Source organism: Anopheles aquasalis, chromosome 3, assembly GCF_943734665.1.
Source record: "Anopheles aquasalis chromosome 3, idAnoAquaMG_Q_19, whole genome shotgun sequence".
Lineage (NCBI taxonomy): Eukaryota > Metazoa > Arthropoda > Insecta > Diptera > Culicidae > Anopheles > Anopheles aquasalis.
Window position 1 is genome coordinate 45,406,564 of NC_064878.1, and position 7,248 is coordinate 45,413,811.

The 7,248-nt window shown below is 47.6% G+C and overlaps 1 protein-coding gene across 1 annotated transcript in view; it reads left to right on the plus strand.

Annotated features, from left to right (window-relative positions):
• LOC126577271 (acid sphingomyelinase-like phosphodiesterase 3a) overlaps positions 1–1,190 on the plus strand; it is an 83,250-nt gene extending 82,060 nt beyond the window's left edge. The window contains exon 10 of the mRNA XM_050238764.1: positions 1–1,190. This exon is cut by the window's left edge and continues 1,391 nt beyond it. The gene's annotated coding sequence lies outside the window, so the exon portion shown is untranslated.
• The last annotated feature ends 6,058 nt before the right edge of the window (positions 1,191–7,248 follow it).

Sequence of the window (7,248 nt, forward strand, 5' to 3'; positions counted from 1 at the left end):
GCTGCAACCAGTCTCATTAGCCCTAAGAATAGCACACTCAGACACACATAAAGCATAATGCACGAACCGTGTACATAAATGGAGCGTGTGGGGTGAGAAGAAGATGATAAGAAGTTGATGATGTTGTTTTGCAGTCGGTGGCCTGGCTGCAAACCTCGACCGCCTACACACCACACATAGCATAGCAGGGGGGAGGGGCAACAAGTTGAATACAGGTTGGTGGAGGAGTTTAATCGTAAATCGTTAAGCAGAGCAGCCACAGACATAGGCAAACTGAGAAAGAGAAGGAGAGAAAGGTATATACATGTAAGAAAAGGCACTAAAAAAGGCCAAAGCCGCCTGATTTGATCCTCAGTTTCCTGCTGTTTCAAAGAGCATAAAGCCAGAAGTGATGCAGCAGCATATTCGATGGATCTCGTCGCAGGTCCTGCTTCCCTGTGCGCAAAAGCGCAGAGAGAAAGCAACCGAGCAAGAGCTATTTTAGTCGAAGCCAAATTTTTCTAGCACTTCATCCCCAGTAACAATGGTGCATTGCGAGCGGAAAAGCGAAGAGCTAGGTTCTGCTGCTGCAGCTGCTGCTACTCACTGTAAAGATAGAAAGCAGCAAGCGAGGAGAAGAAACGCGGAAGCGAGAGCGAGAGAGTGCACGTGTACGTGTGAGTGTATGTGTGGATGTGCGCGAACCATTTTTGCATTAAAAAAACGCATACAAAAGCATATTTTAAAACTCATTAGCAAATAACGGAAACCCCAGCGACGATCTGGTTCCGAGCAGAGCAGAGGAACGTGGCGACAGGAAGAGGAATAGGACGACAGGAGGTGCTCAAGCGAAAACACACTCTGGAAGGAACACGTAATTCTGCTATTAACAACTCACACATACAGACACACCAAGACTCACGTATACATGTGAAAAAAAACGGGGGAAAACAAGCATGGAAAAGGACTCGCGAATGCATTGGAAGAACCAGTGGTTAGCGGGAGTTTGAAATGAAAAATATATACTTTACGAAATGATTCTAACCGAAATTGACAAAAAAACATCATTCAACACAAACACACACGCCACAGGTGATCGCAAGACGATCGAGAAGAAGGTAACGGGGGGAAAAAAAACTAAAGGAAATAAACAACAACAACAAAAGAAAGGATGAAAGAGGGAAAAAATGGAACAAAAACAAATGGAAAAATGGAACTGTACATGTTTTTAAATAAAGAAGAAAACAAAAACAGAAAATGAAATAAACGTCAAGCTCAACCGAGATATACCCCATTTTGTGACTGAGAAAAAGCAGAAGAAAAAGAAGAAGAAGAAGAAGAAGAAGAAGAAGAAGAAGAAGACGAAGAAGAAGATAAACAAGCATCCGATCCGGTACCGTTCTTTTCTTACAGTTTGCTAATTGCCCCGTGGCCATTCCCTTTCCCTTACCCCTGAATATCACAGCGTACACAAAGGCTACCTTACACATCCGAACGGAACGTCCAGGATTGCCTGTGCCTTCGTCTTCCCACCGGTTACCATTTAGCCGAAGAATATGGAAAAACTTTCGCTGCTCTCCATCCTCTCTCTCTGTTTGGCCGGCCGGAGGGATGATAAAACTATTTCCGGAAGTGCACACACAGCGACTCGCGCCTTCCGGCGAGTGGAGTCCCTTATTCTCTTGACTACCGGCGTTGGTCGAGAAGCCCGTAATCGTCTTACTGGCAAACCATACGCTACTACGGATCCCGTCGGCCGGCCACCGCAGCAAATCCTTTTTACAAACACGATTAAGCTACTTACTACATCCTAGCATGCGCTGGATGAGTTCATTACCAACGAGAAGGCAGACAGAAAACCGAAGCATAGACCTCACCGTAGACCCCCGGCTAAGGGGTAATGGATGAGAATTCATCAGCAAAAATGTGAAATACGATGGTGCGCCGCGAGCAAAAAGGGGGCCGGTACTTGACGGAACGAACCAACAGCAGCAGAAAAAAAAGGACCGTGGTCGCAAAAACTCCGTCGATCCCATTTGTAAACGTAAGTTCCTGGTCCCTGGGGTGAGTTGAGCGCTCAAACAAAACGATCCTCTTGTGCAACCGCCCCGCTGGTTCGTGTCTCGTGTTCGGGTACACGCTGGGATTGATAATCGCTTAGCAACGTAAGCACCGTAAGCGGCTCTGTTCGCAACTGAAACGTGAACAATCCACGTGCCGCGAACCGCGAACTGCAAGCAAGCGAGCGAACAACGCGACGCTACGAACTAATTAATTTTAATCACCGTCGCTCATGCCGAGCACTTCCTGCTGCTGCTGCTGCTGTTGCTGAAGAGGCGGTACTTTTTCCTCGTTGAAAATGTTCAGCTCCCCCCTTTTGCACCTACATCAGCACTTCTTAACCCCCCCCATTTGAGGATGCAATGAGGATGCACACTCACATAATCGCACCATAAGACTTCCGGTGGGAAAAGCTTCTGCGGAAGCGTGTCCTCCAAGTTGCGCCTCGGCATTTTGGTGTTCACGGTACAAATGCGCACCGACATTTGGGCCCGTTTTTGAGCTCGCTCAATCCACTCCACTCTAATCCCAATCTTTCGGTCTCGGCGCGCACGGCCGCAACCACACACTTCCTTCCTTCATAATGCACATAATGGCCACCGCCAGCAGCGTGTGGAACACATGAAATTCTTGAAATTCTGTGCTGCTCATTGTCACATCGTGCCTCACCTCACGCTAATACGCTAATGCACTTTGCGCTGCACTGCACTGCGCTGACGAAACCGCGAGCACAACTTACGCGAACCTTTCGTGATCTTTCTGCGGATGTGCATTAGTGGAATGTCGATGCACTGCTGCCACTGGAAATGTGTTTTCGGTTCGTGGAAATGTGATAACGGACGGACGCGCTGGATCGCACGCACGTGTGGAAGGGGGAGGTGTCGACGTCTTGAAGCGTTTTAATTATCTGCTCGAGTGCATTGCCGTTCGCGTCGCGCTACTGATCGAGTGCTCATCCACCCGCCTCCCGAGCACATAGTTTTAACTAATTTTCATTTGTTCCTTCACTCGGCTGCAAGCCATTTAGTGGGATGTGGTTTTTAAGGGTGGAGCGGGAGGGCATGTTCTGGAGTCTTTCAGGCATCCACCGGCATCCAGTAGATGTTCGTTGCGCACTTGTGAGGTTCGTGGTTCGTGGTGGTCATAAATGAACGGTGTGAGTACAGCAAACATTACGACAGCAAACTTTTCCCATAATCATGTTTGAGAGCAAACGGACGGGAGGGGGGATTTCCGTGAACCACCTTCCCGTGCCCCGTCCCGTCCTGGATCTTGGCTAGAACGACTAGTCGCAAAATGGTTGGCATCGTATTTCATAACGCCAGCGATCGTTCCCGAAATTCCGCTGCCGGGATTCTTTTCCCAGTACTCACGCTTGCTCTCTCTTTTTATCTTCACTTATGCTAGCCTTCAACTTGCATTACCCTTAATACACACAGAGCACAGACAGCTCTTACGCCATTCAAGATGATGACATAATACGAAAGAGAACGAGAACTTTCGTTCGCACCGCACGCTGGTGAAACCGAATGTGAGAGGCACTTCGATAGTGCGACCGATTAGCGTGACACTCCGTAACTCGGAAAGCACCGTAATCCAGCGGCGTCTTTCGCTGCATAAGACGGAGTTCGGCGCTTATGTAGCCCGTGGTCCGTGTCTTAGAGAGACATTAGGCAGCGCGAGCACGATGCACACAAGGAAAGGCAATGGAGAGCAGAGCGGGAGGGGGGGGGGATGGGATTATTTGGTGTCTTTGGCATCTGGAATGCTGCGATGCCCATTAATTCAGCTACCACAGCTCGTTGGCACTTCATCGGAGAGATTATTAGTTTTTAGTTTCCTGAGTGAGCGAGCAAGCAAGGAGTTTTCATTATCCGCCCCGCCAAGTGTTCCTAGCGACCGACAAACCGGAACCAACGCTCGCCTGGTGCGTCACTGTAGCAGTAGATCAGCATGGAAGGGCAGCATGGATGGTGCTGCTACTTCGCTTCGTTACTTATAACTAATAATTAAAATTTATAACTTTCCGCCAAGCGATTCCGTTTGCGCGTTTACCAGATGCAAACGCTGTGCTCCATCCACGAACGAACGATGGAATTGAGCTTTCATTGAACCCGATCCGTGGAGCTACTGCTTACGGCCGAGCGACTGTTTTATCGAATGGAATGAAGTGTTCAAGTTCAAGTGCATCTTCCAAAGAAGATGTTTGGCTGAATAACAATATTGACGCTAAACTTGAAGCCTAACCGGCAGCAGTTAGGGAAACGGTTCTCAATGAGTTGGAAAACTTTAAATTGCATTTCATTTTAAACTTGCAATGTGCATCAAGTTGAGCCAGTGCAACGAACGTCTTGTTTAATTTCACTCACTAAGATACGTTGCCTCGCAACAAGGGAAGAGCACTTTGATTGAAATTGAAAAGTTCTCCTGGGTGTAGGCCTCTTTCCAATGCTATTGCACAAGATTGATTTCTGGAAATCCTTTTGAATTTAATTTAATTTTAAGCTAATGCTTATACGATATGGAGATAAGCTTACTTTTGAACGATTGTGCTCTTCAAGCAATTGGTATGCTTCAAATACGATTCAATTGATGTTAATCGATGTATTTCCTGCCGTGTCGCTTGATTTCTATGAATTGCACTAAAGAAAGGAGCGAACGAGGATTCTTCTCAGCTGGCAGCTCAATGAATAGGAAGTCATTCATACGTCTAGGTTTTTCACCTTTCAATGCTGACTTCATCGCTCAAGGCTTCCTACAATCTGGCGTTGAAAGAGCTTTTCCAATGCAATGATAAGCTGCATCAATGGATCCCATCGTTCGTTGTAGAAATCATCTTGAAATTAATTATTTAATCCATGGATCCGTTCAATTTATGAAATTAATGTATTGAACATGGCCACTCTCTTTACTATAATTCCCAGAATAGAAACAACATCACAAGACACTCGCAAAGCGGCATTATTTGCTCTTAGCTTATGAGTATTTTGTTGGTTCGATACACAGTTAATGGATGGATTGATGTGCAATAGCTAGAAGCCAACGAACCTCGGCAGACGAATCGCTATCGAAGGAATGCATAATGTCCTTCGCCAAAAAGGTTAATCGGTTTGCCTCCTAACGCTTTGAATCTGCTGCACTAATCAAAATCTCCATTGTCTCCTTTGTTCTTTCTACTCGCTGTTGCATACCATTCTCATCCTTCGAACCGCTCCGCGATAAGTCTGTTATCACTGACCACCGGTAATCCAAAACAGAGGGAATCCACCCCGACGAAATGGTGCGACAGTTGGCGACCTCGAGCATCACATTAACCAGCAAAACGAAAGCCAACGCGCCACAGAAAAGGATGAGCTTTCTTTCCGTTCAACCATTCGTTGCTTCTTTCAGCAGCGCAAAAGAAGAAACCATTTCATGGGATACCGTATTCTCTTTCTACCCTCTGCCAACCCCACGCCGCAACAGCGGTCCATCAATCCATCAGCCGGGCTTACTGCAAGACGGAGACGACGGAACGTTCGGTTGCGTCAATGAGCATAAGAAAGTTATTGGCCACTTTAGCCCCGACCGGGGACACGGTACCGGGCCGTCTTACCGGGCAATAAACAGCTCCTTCCAAAAAAGGGCCAAAGGTGACCTGCGGACGGTTTGAAAAGCGAGCAAGCAAGTCAAGTCAAGCCGTCTGCATACTGCGGCAGTACTGGAAGCAGACACACTAGCATGGAAGCTCTAGAAGCTCGACTATCTCTCCTCGGTGCTTTACACCGGCGCACAGTGTGGCAATGACGGACAGCATAATTTCGAAAGACGACTATTTTGGCTTTTGATGACTGCAGATAAACGGTTTTGTATCATCATCATCTGCTGTTGAGGTCCGGAGGGCCATAGGAAGGACGATTGGCGCACTGGCGATGTGTTCCTTTCATACCCTAAGACGCTGTAACTGCACCAAAGGGAGAAATAATCCTCACCTTCCCCTCCCAGAAACATTCCATCAGCCATCGGCCAAGTGTTTATCGTTTGCTGGCGCATTCCATCCATCGTCCGATGATGAAAGGATGAAACGGTATCGTTTGCACCTTTGGCACGGTGGCACTGCTTCAAAGATCAACCGTCTGTTCTTAAAGAACGTGATGGACATTTGCAAACATATTGCACATGGCATTCCATCCAGGGGCAAGACCCAGGGACTCGGAATGGGGGCTCCGCAAACAGTTTAATGAAATTATTAGCGGCATTTTTTTGGTTCACGAAACCGTACACCATACCGCCGCACGTTGCGTGGATAATTTCCAATCAAATTAGGCTCGTTATCCTTACTTACTGCTCGTGCTGCTAGAAGCGAGCAGGAATTAAATGAGGAAGAGATAACGTATTGAACCACTTTGTTCGAGCTACGAAAAGGAGGGTGACGAACAAACAGCGGAGTTGGAGGTATTTAATGGAGGAAAACGAATTAAATTATCGACCATTCGGCGTCCCCTTTTTCCGGCACTAAGGGATGGGAGGGTGAACAACCTTAAATTACGACGACCACACGGGTGTCAGGCGCATTAGCGATGGGGCTGGTTGATGATGATGATTTAAAACCATTTTCTCCCCTTCGCTGCATAATGGCTTCGGTTTCAGCTCATATTAGTGGCTTCAAATTTGTTTTAAAGAAACCGGAATCCAATCGTTTAGCAACGGTACAGCCCTTGTGTCTCATAACTTTTGCGTCGCACGCACACAAACACACGTTGGCCTTCACTCACTCCCTCTCTCCGCTCTCTCTCTCTCGCTCTCTCCCTTCGTTTCACCCTATAGTTAATCACAAAAAATGCTCCCCCGAGGGTTGAGACCTTGCACGACGACGACGCCCCCGGGGCGGCCCATGTTTCAACTCGTAAAAATGAACTTTAACGGCTCTCCGGATAATTTCCTGCCCTCGCCCTGGGCCAGCTACCGGGGCTGAGGAACCCGGAAAACCCCGAGACTGCCAACAGCATGCGACGAGTGGCGGTGGCGGAGACGCGAGGGAACGCGAGAAAATTGAAAGTTGACGACAAGTTGCCTCCCGGGAAAATCAAAGAAAAGGCAAAAGAGAAAAAGAGGAAAAAGCTGAAGAAAAGAAGCAAAAAAACAAGCAAGAAGCCATGCGAGAGCCAGGCGCATACCAGAGGAGAATACCAATGTCCTTAGCGCCTATTTCCGGGTGCAAGATGGCCG